The 21,905-nt window shown below is 40.7% G+C and overlaps 1 long non-coding RNA gene across 1 annotated transcript; it reads left to right on the top strand.

Moving 5' to 3' along the window:
- The first annotated feature begins 13,802 nt into the window (after positions 1-13,802).
- On the top strand, positions 13,803-17,137 carry LOC135502457 (uncharacterized). Its single transcript, XR_010449771.1, has 3 exons — positions 13,803-14,045; positions 16,439-16,558; positions 16,864-17,137. It is a non-coding gene; the product is annotated as an uncharacterized LOC135502457 (long non-coding RNA).
- The last annotated feature ends 4,768 nt before the right edge of the window (positions 17,138-21,905 follow it).

The raw sequence follows: 21,905 nt of genomic DNA, 5'->3' as shown, positions 1-21,905 counted from the left end.
GTGCATACACATTACCGTCTGGTCTGAATGACTCAGGGCGGCTGCGTTCAGCAGCATATGGCAAACTGCCATCTGATTGGCTGAAATTGAAATGTGTGTGAAAATGGGGCTGCCTCGTTAATTTAGATTAAGTCGGGAGTCAAATTAGAATGAACCACTAATAACTCTGAGATTTAGAAAGTTTTGTTGAAATGGAAGACTCACTGCAATGAAATGGCCAGGGCCATTGTGCTCACCTCATGTGGAGGAAAGATGGATAAAGAGCATGGTCTTGTGTCATGTAGTGTTAGGTTTGATGTAGGTCCAAGCAATTACAATTTCCCCAAAATGGCCAATTTACAGTACATTCGACCTCTGTGACCTTGAAAAGTAGGTCAAATCAAAGAAGACCCGGGTGACACATTGAATGGTTGTTAGAATTAGATGTTCCTATGATATAAAATTGGTGCCAATCGGGCAAGTCATTACTAGGAATAATGGCATTTTGAAGAATTTAGGATTTGGCCCCCTCCCTGGAGGCCAAACGGCAAATCAGATCGCACCAAACTTCGGTACCTGAGATCACCTGACCAAGGGGTACATGTGTACTTAATTTGTGATCAATAGTCATTGCAGTTAAGAAACGTGCCATAGTTACGGCCTGACGGCGAATTTACGCCATTTGACCTCTGTGACCTTGACAAGAAGGTCAAATTAAAAACCTGTGTGACATATACTGTATTGTGGTTAGATGTACCCATGATATCAAATTGGTGGCAATCGGGCAAGAAGTTAAGGAATAATCACATTTTTAAGGTTTTTGGATTTTGCCCCCTGGTGGTCAAGTGGTGAATCATATTAGACCAAACTTCGGTCCCTGAGATCACCTGACTAAGGGGTAAATGTGTACCAAATTTGGTATCAATAGTCATTGCAGTTTAGAAACGTGCCATCGTTACATCCTAACGGCCAATTTACACCATTTGACCTCTGTGACCTTGAAAAGGAGGTCAAATCAAAAACCCGGAGGATATATGATGCACCTTTGCTAGAAGTACCTACCATATTTTTTTCAAAATTTCCTGACTACTATTAAGGGAGATATTGCATATTTTCACTTTTAACGTTTGGCCCCCTGGTGGCCAAACCATGAAACGAATCGGACCGAAACTTGGTCTCCCAGGTGTCATTACATAAGGGTACATGTGTACCAAGTTTCAACTCAATAGCTCTAACAGTTACGAAACGTGCCCTGCTAACGGACGACGGACGACGACGGACGACGACGACGACGACGACGACGACGACGACGACGACGACGACGACGACGACGACGACGACGACGGACGACGGACGCCACGGTATGGGATAAGCTCACCTCTGCTAAGAGGTGAGCTAAAAATGGATTGTGTATTGTTTCGATTCAACGGTAGGATGCTTAAATGGGTGATGGACTGCTCTGGGACAATGAATAAAAGACTGCAGGGTAAAGTTTTGAAAATTGCTGCTTCACAGCGAGCTCATTAGATTTGAGCTAATTAGAAGACTTTAAATAATTAGTGGGGTTTAAAGGGGATATGGAGTCGTACAACATCCTGCCTTTAAACGGGACGCTTAAGAATTAGAGAGGCCTAAAGGTGTCACTCAAATTGGACCCTGTTGCATGTATCCCAACCTTTTGCCAAAATAAATCCATATTCAACAGTTTAGCAAGGTTTGTCAAAAGATAAAGCCACGATTTGGTTTTTTTTCTTAGGCTTGTCTGAAGTGCACTGACCTGAGGGCGAATGAGCTGAAATAGGTTGAGTTCATTGAGTTTTTTAATTGAGATAGGTCTGGTGTGCCAAAGGTGCCAGTTGAACAAGTGACCTTTGTACTGTACTGTAAGGCTGAAAAAGTTTTATTTTCGTGTTTTGCAAAATTAATTTTTAAACAATTTTTAGTGGGCATGCAGAGTTCGGTTCTTCCTAATCAAAAGACAAATATTTGCAATTGTTATTTTTGCGAATTGATATAATTTGTGAAATTTGCAACATAAAACGCCGCAAAAATTTACCTTTCAAATATTTGGCCTCACAAATTGATTGATTCTAATCACAACAGTAGCTTTTTCTTGATACAATTTTTAACATATTCAGGCCTCAAGTCAATATTGTGTCCAAACAAAGTTTACTTCCAATTCAAAAGGACATCCTGTTTTCCCAATAATTTTCTTAAAACCCCAGGGTGGTTTTTATATCTACAAAGATCTAGATCCAGTTAGTTTAATTCCTACTTTGTGTAACTAATCCACTTGAAGTGAAACATGGTGTGAAAGAGTGTGCCATATCGTATGGTATGCTTGATCGCTATAATTATGATGAATTTATTTCTAGACACATAACATTTCTTCAGAGCCTCAATGAGAAGTTCTTAGTTCGACATAAATTTTATTTACTTGTTTCGTGAGGTGTGAAATACAATTTTAATGTGTTGTTGCCAAGATTCAAATTCTAGGCCATTCTTTTCAAGAGCAGTGATGTCAATTAAAATTTTAGTAATTTCAAATCCAAAGCTGTAATTTCATGCTTCATAGAGACATGAACAAATTTCTGCATCATTCTCAAAGGTTCTACATGTCTAGTTTAGATCTTATCTCAGAAACATCGATTTTTCAAACAGGAAAATAGGACAAGAATCATCTAGATCACTAGCTCTCAAGAGGAAATCATATCCAAACAATGGCCTTTAAATTAAATTTCTTTCACAGGTCCCCGAAATCAGTTGGTTCAAAGTTAACCTGAGGTTTTGTCCAGATATCAAAAATGGGTTCTTCATAGAGTAGCATACTTGTCTCATCAAAACCACATACACATTTTAGCCTGCCAGGACATATGGCTAAGAAACTGCGGAACCAGATAACTGCCAACTTCAGCAATTTGAAAATCCTAAAATGAGGGGAACACATCCCCTCCCCTTGACCCACATCCCCCTGACCGAATTCCTCCATTGGCTTCAGGTGAAGATAGTGCTACAGTCCAAATCACAATTGACATCTCTCCTGCTTTGCGTCAGTCACGCGCACGTACGCGCGAATAGCGTGCCAATGATGCACCAGTGACATGCTTAAATCTCTATATTTTGCGTAAATTACGCGCGACCTTCATTTGACTTACGCACAACCTACATGCTGGGTAGCGCCACTGAAGCAGTTTTACGGGATGACAATTGGGATTTGGACTGTACAAGAGTTAAACACGAATGCAACAGTCGACCAAATCAGATATCAACCAGGATTTCATGCCAGGAAATTAGCTCAGTATTAGCCACACAAAAGATGCTAACAAACATCTCACAACAGATATTTTCACCAATCTATCACAACAAAGACTTCCCAGCATGCACCTGTGATCACACAGGATACCCCTTAGGCGTCAAGCGGCGAGATCAAAAACAAGGAATGGAGAAATTTAATTTCATGGTCATCCTTAGCGAAATGTCGACACCATAATGCATGTAGAGAATTTTTTATTCATCTCAAATTGGGGTGTAACTATTTCAATGTTTACAAGACAGAGCTGGACACCAAGCAGACTGCTCCCCTACAAATGGGGTCTTACAGTGTGATATTTGCAAGGAAGATCAACACGAGACGATTAGACTTGTCATCCTATTACTCTAAAGAGGGCAGTGTCTGTTGATTCATGGATTACCACAGAGACCCCTCACAAGTTTTGCCGCACACTAACAGACCTCAGGCAAAGAAAAATAGAATTAGACCAGCAACATGACGGCCAATTTCAGAATTCCTGATAGAAATGTTGCGGACTGGTGGAGCCATTTTTGAGCATTGTAGATTCGTGTCTTGATAGCAACAGACAGAAATAGATCAGAATGTTTGTGGAGTGTTTTTGGTGCGACATTTCTGTCTCCCAAAAAGCATGACAAAGTGATGTCATGCTCGGTGCACTGACAGCAAGAACCAAATTCATGGGTTTGGAGCTGGACAATCTCCGACTTGCCCTTTTTTTCCTCTCAAACGGAGCAAGGGAGATCAAACCTAACAAGCCCCATAATCTGACATTACAATGTTGCTGAGAAATCTGTATGGTACTACTCAGAACACGAGTAGGGTTGTAAACTACAACATGCATTTGGAACAATTAAAGCTGTCAAATTTGCTCATTTTCAATAGGTGATAGACTGAATTCCGTGTTAGATGCAAAAGTTACTGGTGATGGACTACAATTTGATAATTTCATGCTTTTCACCGACACCATGAAAAAAATAAGTGCTCGTAATTTTTTAAGGGTTTACCATGAACACTGAAAGCTAATAAGATAGATCTAAGAGTCCATCCAAGTTCTGAAAATAAACGATTGTGAAAATCGAATGCCTTGGTCTCTCTAGCCATAAATTCCATAATAATAAGTTAACAATAGGCCAGGACTTTCCTGAGGGGCTCCAAATGTACTTGCACACGTGCTGACAGACTTTCTGAAGTATTGGTTCAACTGGCACGACAGAGATCCATAGCACCGCAGGTTGAAATGAACATCCATCATTTCATTATTTGATATTTGCTAAAATTAGTCAGTATTATTTGCTATTGTTTAATGGGAAATATCTGGGTTAACTGAGTTTGCAAAATGAGTCACGTACCAACATCTGTCGGGAGAGGTCCTTGATATATGAACAGGAATGGGTAAAAATCTTTCATATATGTGACCCGTCAGCAGCAACCATGCGCACAGAAGATTAGCCTAAATGACACCATGAGATAATGGAGTAATGAATGCACTTAGACTTCACAAAAGGCAGACAACAGTGAAATGAACAACCTGATTGTCTCAACGACTTGTTTTGCTGCAATGGGTCACATATGGGAGACAGCATTGCTGAATTAAAAGAGCAAGATCATTTTACGCCAGCTAGCTACGTCCGCAAAGGATCATCTATTAACATAAAAGACACCCAAGATAAATCTGCCGGCTGGGTGGAAGATCACCACAACCCATCAGCTCTAGGTTACCATCAAGTTCACTGCCTGCGTGCATGGAGCTAGTAAGAACAGCTGTTTGGAGCATGCATCAACCACCCCAGCGGGTAGTTGATAAAGCTTGGAATCAGTGAAACCTTGGAACCAGTGATAAACCTTGGAATCAGTCCTAAAAATGCATAAAAACATGAAATAATGCCATTGGAACCTAAGGTGGTTACGAATCAATATTTGGAGATTATTTTTACATGATCAGATCGGAATTTGACGGTAGTTTAGAAATCAGTCGCATATCCGATTCAACAATCTATATTTTAGAACAACCCAGTCATACCTCGCCTCCAGTGTACATTACTGATCTCCCAAATATGGGCATTCACGTCACGACACGCCCACCACACACCCATAATATGGACCAATCAGCGCTCCGCTTACTACGCCACCACACGGGGCCTATTTGAGCTACGGCGCAGTGTGATCATACAGGGTGATACAGAGAAGATCGACTACATCATGCAGTACCGGCTGGCACTTATCCGTACATCACCTTATACATGACAAGAAACGTAGATGAAGGTTTATTACCGAAGGTTTTGGAAGGGTTTGGAGATGAAAAATGTGAACAAATTCCTTCGCTGTGAGCGATTTCGTACATCTTCATGTAGGCCTGCACATCGAGGGATGTAGATATCTTTTCGTGATGTCACCAGTTCTAAGCGGTTTTTTTTATTCACGTGTGTGTTTGTCCTATGATCTAGTACCGAGCATAATACTTTATCGTCTATGGAATACAAAACAATCATAAATATGAAATGGCCAGGGCCATTGTGCTCACCTCATGTGGAGGAAAGATGGATAAAGAGCATGGTATTGTGTCATGTAGTGTTAGGTTTGATGTAGGTCCAAGCAATTACAATTTCCCCAAAATGGCCAATTTACAGTACATTCGACCTCTGTGACCTTGAAAAGTAGGTCAAATCAAAGAAGACCCGGGTGACACATTTAATGGTTGTTAGAATTAGATCTACCTATGATATAAAATTGGTGCCAATCGGGCAAGTCATTACTAGGAATAATGGCATTTTGAAGAATTTAGGATTTGGCCCCCTCCCTGAAGGCCAAACGGCAAATCAGATCGCACCAAACTTCAGTACCTGAGATCACCTGACCAAGGGGTACATGTGTACTTAATTTGTGATCAATAGTCATTGCAGTTAAGAAACGTGCCATAGTTACGGCCTGACGGCGAATTTATGCCATTTGACCTCTGTGACCTTGACAAGAAGGTCAAATTGAAAACCTGTGTGACATATACTGTATGGTGGTTAGATGTACCCATGATATCAAATTGTTGGCAATCGGGCAAGAAGTTAAGGAATAATCACAGTTTTAAGGTTTTTAGATTTTGCCCCCTGGTGGTCAAGTGGTGAATCATATTGGACCAAACTTTGGTCCCTGAGATCACCTGACTAAGGGGTAAATGTGTACCAAATTTGGTATCAATAGTCATTGCAGTTTAGAAATGTGCCATCGTTACATCCTAACGGCCAATTTACACCATTTGACCTCTGTGACCTTGAAAAGGAGGTCAAATCAAAAACCCGGAGGATATATGATGCACCTTTGCTAGAAGTACCTACCATATTTTTTTCAAAATTTCCCGACTACTATTAAGGGAGATATTGCGTATATTCACTTTTAACATTTGGCCCCCTGGTGGCCAAACCATGAAACGAATCGGACCGAAACTTGGTCTCCAAGGTGTCATTACATAAGGGTACATGTGTACCAAGTTTCAACTCAATAGCTCTAACAGTTACGAAACGTGCCCTGCTAACGGACGACGGACGACGACGACGACGACAACGACGACGACGACGACGACGACGACGGACGACGGACGCCACGGTATGGGATAAGCTCACCTCTGCTAAGAGGTGAGCTAAAAACTAATTTTTGCTTCCATTGAAGAGAAACAAAATATTTTAACGACCACAGCGCATTGCCAATTGATGACGTCATCCTCCACATTAAAAATGTTGGCTTCTGAACTAACTGGCAAATTGCTATCAATAAAGTCAGCTGGGACGAGACTGTCAGTTGGGAGGGTATAAATCGTGGAAGGAACGCACCCGATTTCCCGCGCGGCTATTTGCACAGTGATTCCATGGTTTACATTGAATATTACAAGGTTTATCAGTGTTTCCAAGGTTTCACTAATTCCATACTTTATCAACTACCACCCCAGCGCTATTTTTAGTGATGACCAAGTATACCAACCGATCACAGTGCAATGATTGGATATCAGGTGGCCCTGGATCAGATGAGATGCAGATATATATAAGAGTTGGTCAATTTATGTCAAACAGCAGTGGACAATTTCTGAAACCATTTGAAGATTAAGCGCATTTCCATTAATTTGCCAATAGAAAAAGCAGTCAGTTCCCGACTGATGGCCTGTCAGTTCGGTTTTACTGAGAAGCACAGAATGAAAGATTGATTTGATATCATGTGATACACATGAGTGATATCATGTACAAATGCTGCTAGTATGTAAAGGTTGAAACGACCCAAAACCATGAACAAGCCAAACTGAATTAACGAAAGAAACAATCCAAACTTGATTCATGATCAGGTTTAGACTTTCGAATATAAACATACCATTTAAATGCCAACATTTACGGACTCCACATGTCATACAGGCAATCTCTGGCAAAACACAGTGGGGTTGTTCAATTTGCTTTTTGTCTCAGCACCAAGATAATTTTTGTTTCTTGACGGACAATAAGTTAGCACTCAGACAAATTCATGTCAGAGTTGTAATGGTTTTACTATTGGAACACCTGGGCATATTTTGCTGCCAATCTGAAATGGAAATCAAAATTTGTGCTACAATAAACTAACAGCACCCACCTAAAATTGGTCGTGGAGAACACTCCACAGATGTCACTGAATTCTAAAAAAAACCCAACAGACTCACCATGGACGAACTTTAAAAAATTAATTCCTACTTGCCAAGCATGAGGCAGCTCGAACTTAATACTGAGCTGGCGAGCTGTCCTGAGAAAGGAGATGTTACATATCACTCAAGCTGCTTTCTTGGAGTGTTCGAAATAATAAGGTTGTGTTCATGGTATCGACGTTCTTCTAGCGCGACATGCATATAATTGCATCATACAGTTTATTCTGTTGAAATCTACATGGCAAAATGTGCTTTGAACTGACTTAGTGCATGCACTGCCTTACAGAGTAACCTGGTGGTTTATTTACCTCTAGTCTAAATGTAATGCATATGATGTCACATTGTCCACATTTCAGATGTTTTTTTTGTGAGGCACACATCTACTCAGATCTCTCCCAAACAGTTTCGAGCATCCGCATGGCTTGGCTTACTTGGACAAAACATGATTCTGAATCCGTTGGAACCTGATCTTCTAGGATGAGACTGTGGGATATGTAACAAGTCCTACTGGCATCTTGACATACAAGGGCAAGGATACCACCCATCATCCAGTAGGAGAGAAGTCCCTGTGAGTACTGGACCTCATGAAGCCCTATATTGGCTAAAGTGCACTGCATGATATTGATACTATCAGTTTCATTGATTTTGTCATTTGGTCTCGACATAAATCAAACTGTGCCCCCCATGTCTCTCCTAGAAAGTTCATTAATCAGTATTATGTCCCGTAATTAGCTCACCACTCTCTCTCTCATGATAACTATCACCATTACTCAACCATAGTCCTGGCTTGAGACAAAGGCACACCATTTTTGTTGCAGGTTATCAGATGTTTCAAAACCCATGTACAATAAATCATGATGAGCACTGTTTTTTTAGGTCTTTTTGTTGATGCATTTTTTTGAAATGGTTGATGGATTTACAGCGAGTCACTCTCCGAATGTGACACAAACTTCTCAGACTAATGTTTTGAGAATTACAGATTCACACTGAAGCCAAAATAACATTCTGGACAGTCCAAATCCAGGCAGTGCCTGTTTAAGGGGTGAAAACCTGTGGCATCAAAATCGATACCTGTTGTTGCCCACTCAACATGTAAATTCCCAGCCCAGGAAAATCGGTAGTATGTAAATATTGAAATGAGCCGAATGAAACAAGCCAAACTAAACGAAAGACATTCAGTTTACATGTAAGGTAATTATTCATTGCAGAATTTGGTTAAGTATGTTTATGGCATAAAATATATCATTCACATAGTCCCATTCAATTTGGTTCATTTTAAGTTTTACATGGTGCACCATGGGACGTTTCATTTACTTGTTTATGTTGATTTGTTTAAAAGCTTGAAATGAGCCAAATTAAGTGAGCCCAAGTGAATTGAAAGTGCATTTTCATTTCATGCAAATATCAATCTAATGCGCGCGATCATGTTACATCTAGATTCATTGTAAACCTGATCTTCAATTTCATGTTTAGAATGTTTATTTGGTTCGTTTAGTTTGGCTTGTTTCATTTTGGGTCATTTCAACTTTTACATATTGCCAAAAAATCTCCCATTTGCAGAGCACTTGGAAACACGAGGAACAACAATTATTCACGCTACTCATACAAGGCGCACAGAAATCAACTTAAGACGTTCATGTATTCTGTTTATGAAAACAACCGAAATAATTGCAAAACAAAAGGAACAATCATACTTTACAAGTTGTTAGCTTATAAGCGCTAAGATTATCCCTCATTCACCCTGATGTGACCTCAAAAACACACACTGCTGGGACTATTCTAAACCAACTCAAGCCTTTTTATGATCAAAGGAAAAACTTGTGATACAATTAGGACTTGAAATAATCTCCAGCTTATTCATGTTATTCCCAAAGCTAATCACAGATAATCAATAGTTGACCCTTTACCCTTTGTAACCCTTTTTGACTAACTTCAAAATTTGAGCTCCTTTACTTTTTAAATACGAAGTAAGGTAAGGGTGTACAATTATCGCCCCGGTAGCTTATGCAAGCAATATTTGCAAAATTTCCAATTGTCAGCAGAAAAGGTGTTAAATTGTAATGCTATCCGAAATGATGGCGTCTAAATAGCCACGCGTGAGGTTGGAAAGTCAGCACTTTAAATGCTGTAGAAGATGCCCTTATAAGCTTCTGAATAATATCAGAGCTGGTCAGAATAGAGATTCTTCAAACAATGACGAAGTATTTGAGTGTTCAAGAACTAACCTCCATCAAGATCACTGATCAGGAGTCACGAAAACTCGCCAGAAGATCAAGGAGGCAGTGCACATACAACTTCAGAAAGCCAACTGAACCGAAACGATGGATGGGAGCTTCCTGAGGCCTCCCTACCACTGCTCCGCAAGGAGCCGGGGCCGGGCGACCGAGACGAACTCGAGCCTCAGACCTAGCCTGGTCACTCCGTGATCAAGATGGTCAGTTGAAATCGAAAATTTGGAGGTTAGTTCTTTAACACTCGAATACTTAGTTATTGTTTTAAGAATCTCTATTCTGAGTGGATTATACTACATGACGGATGAATCTCTTTAACAACATCAGAGCTATTTGTAATTCGTGAAAAATACAAAACTCATCCGACTCACAGATCTATGGTATGTGGTCAAATATATCTGGCTGACACGATCTCAGCTGGCTCTGTGGTGTGATACAGTGCAGGAAAAACAGGGAGCAGTGGAATGAGAGGCAATCCAAAGATCAGTGGTTCGAATCCCAATCTAGGTAACTTCTTTAATATCTTCTGTAATACTAGAAGACCATCATACTGCAAAAATCAAGTTAGAGAAGTAAGGGTCTCTCACCAGCGCCTAGAGGTCATGTCGTCCCTGGTTTGATCTCCACTTGGGCACTGTTGGTGTCAGTCCTTGCCTTACATGCCTACTCCACCTGGGTGTATAAATGGGTACCAGTCATGCCAGCAGCTCATACCAGTTCTACCAGGAGTGTGTGCGGGATCGAGGACGTTGAAGCCAGAATACGGTAACGCGCACAAAAATTCCATGTTTTCGAGTGACAATAGCTGTAAGTGTAAACAGAACCACAAGTGCTCGATTGATTTAAAAAATCTAACGAAGTGCCCTTTAAAATACATGTAGAACCTAATCATTTTGTGCGAGGTTTCGCGTACTAAGTGTGCCTAATATGAAAATGGGTTCGCTGCAAGTGGCGACATGCGGCGTTTTCAAAAGCTAACATTATCTCCCCAGTCTATGGCATGGTTTGTCAATACTCGTACCCTGCTGTGGGGGTATACTGTTCATAATTACTGGTGGTCCAGGAAGATAGAGCAGTTATTATGCATACAAATTTGCTCAAACTTGGTATTTTTGAAAAAGTGTTTGTATATCTGTCTACACGAAGATGGACAATGCTGAAATTTTTATTTAGAACATATTTGCGCAGCTGAAAAGTTTCAAATTCATTTACAAATTTCAGATTTTCAACTAACGGGGTCAGGCCTTTAATTGTGAAGGCGGATCTGAACCTCTACTATTTTAAAACTTTTTTGTCGGCAAATTGGATCTGAGTATTTGTCTTGGAGTGATATGTCTCAAGTAAGACCAAGCCGCACATGAAAGCATGGCATGGTCGTGAAGTGGCATTGAATGTGTGGTTCGTAAATTAGGGCATGCCAAATATAATGGATGTGTCCTCAGCTTTGTTACTCAGTCTTGACTTAGGTTAAACAAGTGCACATAATGCTGCTGGTGTAGGCCTATGGCCGAAATGAAAATGTGAAAATGAAAGTGACTGAACTATCCTGCATAACAAATAATATTATGAATATTTTTCCCCCATTATTGATTATAGGTGTTTGTCATTCTGTCACTGTCACAAATAAAAAATCAGCTGATCAAAGTGCGCTCTTGTTACAGGCCTTTTGATTGGTTAATATCGGTGATAGCGTGCCACCTGGTGAGGAATAATAGAACGAACTTATATAGGCAGATCTGCGTATTGCGTCAAGGGTTGGTGTAACGGAGTCCAGGTTGGCGGAGTGGATCCAAGGCTTGAGGGTCAAGATGCGTTACATAAGAAAAGAAATTTCTCGTTCGTATATATCAATTAATCTACAACGCATCTTCAAGTGAGAAATACAGTCCAAATCACAAAATGACATCCATCCGAGTTGCGGTTATCTCTCTGTTTTGGCTCTATCAAAACAGCAAAATGACGAAATGGCAAAACGAAATGATTGATTCGTTGTACCTGGAATGTGCTGTAGAGATTCAGGTGAGGCTAGATCAAGAGTGTTTCAAGGAGGTGTCATGGCGGCTAGGTTTACGTGTCTATAAATAGCTTGGGAACATCAATATGACGTTATGACATCATCAATGGAATTCCGAGAGGTCAAATTTAATACAAGCACATGTATTTGTTGACATGGACTATGAGAATTTTCTTGAATAAGGCATCCATCTTTACTTTTTTGTAATCAAGTGTTTTTACGTGATAACTGGTGCCGAGTCGTAAAATGGAAAGATTCTCAACGGTAAAGTTTCACCTTTTCTCAGATATTGAGACCCTTGCAGGTCCTCATGGTTTTATGGATTGGGTTAAAAATAGCAAGCTGACAGTGACAATAGTATTTATAGTAACCGAGAATCATATAAGGGAATTCTTGGGGCCTTAGAAATTTTTTTTTTTGATGGGATCATCTACTTTTTCACTGACACAAACACCACCACTATGACTCATCTGCAAACTCTGTAAAATACTACCAGTACAGCCACACACAGGCATTTGTGAAGAATGATTTGAGTAACTATCTTTTCGTTTACACCACACACCCAGGCACTATGTACACGTTGCACGGTCATCACAATCACGAGACCATCTGACACTTAGCCATATGCTTTTCTAAATTTAGCATATGCCGCCATGACACCTCCTTGAAACACTCTTGATCGAGCCTCACCCGTAGAGATTCGCTAATCCATACAGGGAATGTGACATCAAAGAAGTGGCCACCCACTGAGTGTTAATTTCAAGTGGCACAATAGCGCATACGGTAGAGCGTTGCGTAGTCACGATCAAAGTTGCAGGTTCGACTCCATGCGCAGTCAAAGAGTTCCTTATCTTAATTTTCATTCTTTACTTTCATCTTTTATTCTCAAGAGATATACCGGTAGAACATTGTGAAAACGGCACTATTTGCGTTGGGAAGGGGGGTGGTTGGTACTGCTGGTGTCTCGGCATATTGGAGGTACTCCAAACTGTACAACATTGTCAGATTACTCCATGGGTTCACCTTGCTCCGCCTTGCTGCCTCATAGGCAGACATCATTTTGGTTTCAAAAGCCGCCACTAGGGTTCGGCTTCGAAAACCGTAATGAATATGGGTCATTTGAAAATATAGCCAAGTAATACAATCCTCTGTGTTTTCAATTTTTTAATCTAAGAGTGGGGATTTTTCCCATATTCCTGCATGCCGGTAGGTCCCTATGCTTCGCCTGAACTTCTCTCTCTCACGGCCCTGACAGGACTCCTGGGACTGACTGGATGTATTCTACCTAGTGGATACACGCACAACTAAACGATCATTTCGTTTCGTCATTTCGCCATTTCGTCATTTTGCTGTTTTGATACAGCCCTTTGGTTTGCGTCTATTACGCGCAACCTGCGCTCGAGTTACATGCGACCTACGTGCTGGGAAGTGCCACTGACGTGTCCAATGACGCACATTTAGGGACGTTTGGTTGCAATTCGGACAGCACTGTAACTGAAAGTTAAAACTGGCCTATACCATTTGGCACAACACCAGTGACACCTACATCGGTATGGGCGTCAAATTATTGAAGAATAAAAACAAAAAGTTGACCCTGGGATGGCGTGGGTTAATACCAAGGTAATCAAGATAAATATTGATTTGAATTATAGAGTAGTATTCAATCTTTCATAAAATATTGATTTCAGTTCTATGGTCCCCCGGGTATTTTCAGGAGGGCAGCACCAGTAAGGGCTTCATTTCTGGAGACAAGCAGCTTGGAAAGTGAGAATCTGAGAACTGTTTTACAAAAATAGGATTTTCTCTAGATTTTCGTGGTGAACCCTATACGCCATTGCAGTGAGGGATGTCCCAGACCTTGGATATTAACCCCTTGTGGCGGTTTGTAAAAAAACACGGTTTCCTATTTTTGGCAGATTTTTAAGTTTAATAGAAAATGCATTGCAAATAATCACCGGTGTTGTCCCCACTGTGTACCCTTGGCAATGCATTTCTGGAGAAAGTAATATTCTTGGGTAGGCTGCTTGAAATGCCACGGTTTGTGGCTTCAGGTTTGTTAGTTGTAACCCCTGTTTTCAAAGACTCCAATGCAGATTCCCCAAGGCGAACTTCTAACAGGATTTGGAGCAGCTTTCTGTCAGTTTCATTGAATGAAATGTCAAGGGACTTTTTACCATAGGCCTTAAAGTATTCTGATTTCTTCCTCCAAGAATTGGTGATTCCACCGCTGCACAGGTTGTATTTGTTATTTCTACATTTGGAGCAATCACCTGAGTAGCAATCGATCAAACATTGCACCAAGGGTACCAGTTTCTTTGACATTTTCACCACGTCCCCACCCACATCATTCCTGAGTAGTTTCAATGCCCTGCTGGAGCGTGACTTTACATCTAACATAAACAGTTTTTGAAATGTTTTTCGATCATCTGCTGTTCTCCCAGGAAAACAATTCTTACTGAAATCAGTCTTTAAACCAGCACGAAACATTGCCTGGCCTAAATGAATAGAGTCTGTTTGAGGCTTTACATTGAACAGGGTCCCAAAAATCATATCTGTTGCATCCCTGACACCACGATAAGCAGAACTGTCCCCATCTGTGCAGACATATTCAAGATGAATGCCCTCCTTGGCAAGGTTTGCAGTGATAGTTCTGGCCAACTCATATTCAGAAAAAGGGAGTACCTCTGGAAAATTTGCAGTGCAATTCTTATGAAACTGTTCGGCTCCCTCATTTGACTCCCTAGCAGAACTCCTTGTGGTAGGCCTACTCGCCTTACTTGACTTAGAATTTGACTTTGGGGGAGCGCTCCCACAATGAATAGGTAACCCACGTGCACGGCAGTATGCACCCCTCCAGCATAGCTTATTGAAAAATGCAACATCAATAACTTTCTTCGAATCGGTTAAATTTTCTGTGGCTATTTCTACAACCTGGGATGCAGCCTGGCCAAGTTTGCCCCTTGTGGTGATTCGTTGGCTGTTGTAACGACCGTCCATTGAAGCTGTGAATGCATTCACGTCTTCCTGACCCCTCAGTCGATTAACCTCTCTCAAGGAACCTCTGATATTGGCCATGTCTTCCACATTGAGTTCAACAATCTTTTTCCCCACCCGGTTTGCTTGTTCCTGCATGCTACTCAGACAGGGCGTCGGCAAACCTATTGTGTTCAGGATCTGGCTCCCCTTGAAGTTTCCTATTGATGAATCCAACAGTGCGCACTGTAAGGAAATGTTGGGTATGGCACTTTTACCCCCTGCCTTAGCCGATGCCAACTCTGAATACAACTTATTTTTGTCAGAAATGTACTTGCAATTTTTGCATTTGACCCTCACGGTCACGCAAAGACCCTTTTTTACTTTATCTTCATATTGAAACTCCGGACGAACACAACCTGTCATATTGTGTGACACAGCTACAGAGTTCATTAAGTCCATCATTTTTTCTACAGAGATTACATAGTTCTCATCGGTCATGCTACATGAAGGGTTATATGATGAGGGTTCGAAATGATTTTGTACATCTTGATCTGATGGCGGCTTAATGGGTCTCAAAAGTCTGGTCCTACCTGAAGGCCTGTTGTGAATGTCCGGAACAATCCTTGTACCACCCGGTCCCTTTGTAGTCACTTGATTGTAAAGATCCAGTGGAAGACGTAACCACTCCCCAGGGTCCGAGGCTCGAAAATCCACTTTGGACTTGTACGGAACGTGTCCCTTTTTGAAAAATGTATCCCTTCGTTTAGTAATCCCTGGTTTTTGACAGTCATAGCGACGCCGCCTAGTGAGCACCATCCTGCTGGCTTGGTAGCCCCAACACATACTGATTCTTCTTAACTTCGGCCAATAACCTGTGAGAAAGATGGGGGATTTAAAAAAAATTTAATCTGGACACCTGGACACCTGTTTGTAACTAATATCTAACATAATTAATTCATTTCTCTGTCATCAAACTGTCATGAAGCATCAATAAACAATGATTTCTATTGTCCTCTTAACCTTCTGCCTGTTGCTGGATGAACTCCTTGTGGGGTGACAACATCTTTGACGCTTGATATGTTTTGCATCTTGAGATGGCCTACTAAACTTTTTGATGCATCTTGAAGGGTAGGATCCTTGAAATCAAAAATACTAAAATTTGCAGAAAAAGGGTCCCCGGCTATTGCGTACGATTACGTAATATTAGGCGGGTACCGCCCATATATGGGTGTGGCCATGTTATGCAATGAATTAATGTGACAAACTGCATGTGTAATGATTTCATTCTTGTATTTCAGAAGAGGGCCTCTCAGAGTCATTGACTGATAGTGATTGATTGCTTTAACCCTGTGTTTGTTGAAGACAGCACCTGTTGAATATAAGGGACCGCCCTGTGAACTCCGTTTGAAGTTGCAATGGTAAGTACAATAGACAATTTGATCTCATAGGCCATGCAGGGCCTTGATCAAATTTCTTCCCTATGCCTGTTGGATGGGAGGTCTAACCCTTTCAGAATATGCCCACTTTTAACCCATCCGCTATTAACCCCTTCCTATTAGGCACAACACCAGTGACACCTACATCGGTATGGGCGTCAAATTATTGAAGAATAAAAACAAAAAGTTGACCCTGGGATGGCGTGGGTTAATACCAAGGTAATCAAGATAAATATTGATTTGAATTATAGAGTAGTATTCAATCTTTCATAAAATATTGATTTCAGTTCTATGGTCCCCCGGGTATTTTCAGGAGGGCAGCACCAGTAAGGGCTTCATTTCTGGAGACAAGCAGCTTGGAAAGTGAGAATCTGAGAACTGTTTTACAAAAATAGGATTTTCTCTAGATTTTCGTGGTGAACCCTATACGCCATTGCAGTGAGGGATGTCCCAGACCTTGGATATTAACCCCTTGTGGCGGTTTGTAAAAAAACACGGTTTCCTATTTTTGGCAGATTTTTAAGTTTAATAGAAAATGCATTGCAAATAATCACCGGTGTTGTCCCATTTTCGATACATGGGTCATGGGTGGTGGTGTAAACGGAAAGATAGTCCCTCGAATCATCGTCCTTCACGGAAGTCACATTTTCTTTCCAAATTTGTTCACTCAAAATATGGGGCTCATTCAAATAAAGCTTCTAAACGTGTATCAAATATGATATGATTAGAGACCAAGGAAAAATACAGACAAAAACTAAGCAAAACACTCACCAGAATTAATATTTCATTGTAAACCGGTTTCTATTCTCCGCCATTAATTTAATTGGGCTATTCCAACGATAGGTTTTTACCCTCTAGTTGGTGAATATCTGACCATACCAAGTACTTGTAGATACGCAAATGATATAATTTTCTCTGAAGCTTTATCATACTTGTAGATTAAAGTAATGTGAAAGATATCTTTCCATCGAATGTACATGTACTTTCATAAAGAAGAAAGCCTATTAGAAGAAGCTCTAATTATTGGAAGGAATACAAAAGATAGAATAGCATTCTAGTTCTTTTTGTTTAGGACAGATGTCGCAATCGCATAATGCCTATATTTAAATTTCGGCACTGTGCGAGTTTGATAATGCAACATGAAAAGGTTTTATGAGATCATAAAAAATTGCGGCTGTTCAAGACAAAATTTAGATAAATGAGATGAATGCCAGATTATTCGACATCATCCCTTGTGAAATGGTCTATTGGTGTATAAAAACGAGGGTAATATCATTCAAAGATCTAAATACTATTCATTTGATAATGTCCATTGTGCCACTTGAAATTAACACTCAGTGGATGGCCACTTCCTTGATGTCACATTCCCTGTATGGATTCAGCGAATCTCTACGGGTGAGGCTATATTATTCCAGACCGACAAAGTTCGCTGATGTGAACAAAATCATATATATTTGAGAACCATGCAGGTTTTAGGGATAATTACTCCGGAGTCGAACTTAATGGCAAGTCAAATATCGCCTTGGACGGCATTATCTGCATCCTGGCATAACCAGTTGTTTTCTATATGCTCCGCCAGTTGATGTTTCTTATAAGCCCCCCTCTTAGGAGGGGCTCTTAAGATACACGTGTGTGCGGGAGTACATAATGTAAATGAATTATTAGAAATAAAGAGAGTAACTATTGTATATCCTACAAACAAATTTTTTTGGTATTTTTCTGAATTAACTCCGTTTAGTTTACCGATTTCCGCGATCTTCCGGTGGTGGTTGCTATCCCATTGGTTGAAATTAAGTTAAATCAAATTAAAATTAATTTAAATCTTCATGGGAATTCGCTACATCATATGCCTAAGAAATTGGCCAATTATATTAATATTTTTATTAGAGAAATATCCGTCCTAAATAATGACAGAAAAGGGTGGTTTATTTCAATTTTGTGTCGACATGGTCGAGGTCACGTGACATAAACAAAACAATCGCACACACCCGTCCAAAAAGGGCACTTTGAGAAAAACAAATACGTTTTTCCTGCTTAAAACCACACTGACGACTAAGTTATTTTAGTCTACTACCCAAATCTGAAGTATCAAAATGAATTACAAACTAGAACTAGCTCTATTTAGCAAAAGTTGCGTGAAAAATTCGGGTGAGCGACATTCTGAACCCTAGCGGCCAATAATTAAACTACTTTCAGCCGTCTGCTCCGGTCTCGTTAGGGAGTTTTTCCCAAATGTACGCGATGATGACGTGCCCCATTAACAGGACGTAACATCTATTTTAAAATGCGTTTCCAAAGTGAATGCATGAGGACAATCCATTTAAGTGTCGTATATCACTGGAAACGCCCGATTCCCGTGAATAAGGACAATCACAATGTATTTCATTACCAAAACAAAAATGTGTCGGAAGGAACTATAATTACTATATGGATGGTCCCATCGCACCCCCCCCCTCCAGCAGTATGACAAAGAAGGGCTAGTTGACTGTCCACCGGGGGGGGGGGGGGGTTGGGGGGAGCTTCCCCCCAACGCACTGGTAAAAACCTATGTCGACGGAGGGGGGTTTGGGGGGTGTCCCCCCATTGTAACAGCTGTAGTTGTTAGAGCTTGCACTTAACATATGCTCGTAGGGGGGTTCGGGGGAGCTCCCCCGACCTAAAGGGGGGCTCACTAAGTCCTTGACTTTACATATTACTTTGGCCGCGTTCCTCAACCCAATTAGGATGACGCAATGGACTACCCCGTGAGTCTAATGTTTTTTCGCAGTGGGTTTTGTTGACTGCTTTTTCTCCGGGTTTTGTGTCTGATCTCAGGATTGGGTATCTGTGGTAATGTGGGTGGGAAGGGGTACCATGTTGGTTTACTGGCCATATATTTTGCGGTTTATTGACAAATTGCTCGTGTTTGACATAAACACACGGAATCCGTGAATAATCATATATACATATAATTCGTGACGTCCCAATAGGCCTATCCATGGTAAATTACCAATCGTGACGTTTTCATTTTTACTGCCAAACTGTGGTTTATGAACCATCATACTCTGGAGGTGTTTTGGAAGGGCACCTTTTGCACTTAAGTTACCACCTTATTAGCAAGAAATGCTGATATTCCGCGGATGTATCCAAATGTAGACCCGCCTTGAATAGTTCCCCGTTATACATGATGAGTATAACATTTGGTGGGAAAGTCAAACTCTGAAATTTTAAAACTTTATGAGTAAAATAACTAATCTGGTATTTCCAATTGCTGGTGAAAAAAGTGCATGTAGTAATAAAACTAACCATTAATTAGTTGTTCTAGCTCGGTATCAAATAACCATACAATAACCAATAAATAAAGACTACTTATTTCACAGTCGGTGCAATAGAAACTACCAGAGTACATGTAGTTGCAAATTACTTTAAGATCATTATTTTCCTCATTAATTTTATGCACCAGAATCAAGTGCGGAATTCCCGTGGTAAAGAGGTTTATGGAGTTAACTGTGATTCTCGAAGTTATGTGGAGGGGGATGGGTAGCGGCCCAGTTTTAAAGGGACAACTTTGGCATGGTATAGTTAGCTGGCCAGGAGGATTATGACCCTGCTTGACACCATGCGCCGCCACCAGTAGTATCCCACAAATGCTGCCTTCTAATAATGATTTTGGACGGTTTTGCGAGACAGTTTGGGCCTTGAACATGGCATGTGAATTTCAGGCAAGCCTATGGTTACACCCCGTTTTAGTGCATTATTTATTGCAGTTTAATAACTTTTCAATTATCCTGTTTTGAGAAGTCACGGTTCTGCTGGAAGCCATTTGCGTATGAAAAACCAACGTATCTCCCACCCAAGTTGTCATATCCCGGTTCCCGATAGCGATTTCGGTTGAATCCCGAATCCTGCTAAGAAAGTTCACTTGCTGACAGTAAGTAACTTGTTGAAAAATGCATGTACATGTTCATCTAATTTCGTCTTTTTTTGGCCAAAAATATACATGTTTCCTGGGAGAATGAAATTTAGCCTACAGTTTAGGGATCGTTTAGAAATTAAATAGGTTGTCAACTAATCTATGAAGGCTTTTGGAAGCGTTTTGGTCAACCCGATACTCGGATCGTTTTCCAGACCTGTTAACCGCCGACATCGCCTACCTTGAGGATAAGAAAGTCCACCTCGAAGGATACAACGACAGGAAGACTTATATTTTCAATCTCGAGGACAAGTCATGGGAGACGAAGACGCGTGGATTGCCGCGCCTGCCAAAGAAGCCCATGGACTACTTCTTCGTCAAACACAAGGACGACGTGTTTATAATCGCTCTGACTAGGACCAAGAAAGACAGCATCAACGCGCTCTACTAACCCAACCGCAACGAGCACTCGGGGCACAATCCGTGCTGGGAAGAACTTTCTGTGTTGCCGCAGCCCGGTCTAACGAAAATATTTTGTGGTGTCATGACGGAAGTTCGTAAACGGAGAGTGTGGTGCCCGGTAGATTGTTCAGAATGTAATTCGAAGCTTCGCTCCAACTACTACGGCACTCATCCCGACTCTGGAAACACGGCAGTCGTCGTGCCACATACAGAAAACTGAAGTAGCTGTAGTTTGGGTTCGATAACTATAAGTTGGTGCTAGGAAAACTTTTTAAAAGTGTGGTTAAAAGAACGCCCCATGTGTATATTAAGCGCATCCGCTCGCGAAGGTAATTTCATTAATGACGACACGTGCGCTTCACGTCACCTTCGTCAAAGTGTATGTCTCATTCTTCAGTGGATGCCGACATAGGCCTGCCGACTAATCTTCCGTACACACTTTTGTTAAACTTACGTAACGTGAGTCGTTGCTTTACCTCTATAAGATGCTATAAGACAATACTGAATCGACCACGAATAAAACTTTTTTGGCCAGAAATAGGTCTCACATCAATGTGGTTTGCATCTTTCATATAAATTTTGGGTAAAACCACTTAAGGTCGCATAGTTTCGATGGGCTCTTCATGTAGGCTGGTTTCGGAACTGTTTACATGGGGACGTTTACATAGACCTGCATACTTTGTCTTTCGTACGGATTGCGAAACCTGCCACATTCTTAAAATCAAAGAGTAAAATAACTATTTACTTGGTTATTTTCTACTACTCTGGTAGTTGCTTGTTGCACCGACTGTAAAATCAATTGTTTTAACTATCAAAATATTAATTCTTAACCATTTAAATGCAGTGTTTACTTCTTGTTTTTGAACAACTTATTCATGGTTATGTTTTTATTAATTTCACAGTTGGTGCTATATAGCAACTATCAAATTAGTAGTTTTTACTAGTAAATTATGACTGAAGTACCCGGTACTAATA

The sequence above is a fragment of the Lineus longissimus genome, chromosome 18, assembly GCF_910592395.1.
Source record: "Lineus longissimus chromosome 18, tnLinLong1.2, whole genome shotgun sequence".
NCBI classification, from domain to species: domain Eukaryota; kingdom Metazoa; phylum Nemertea; class Pilidiophora; order Heteronemertea; family Lineidae; genus Lineus; species Lineus longissimus.
The sequence above is the reverse complement of the archived record's forward strand: the minus strand, read 5'-3'. Positions and strand labels throughout refer to the sequence as shown.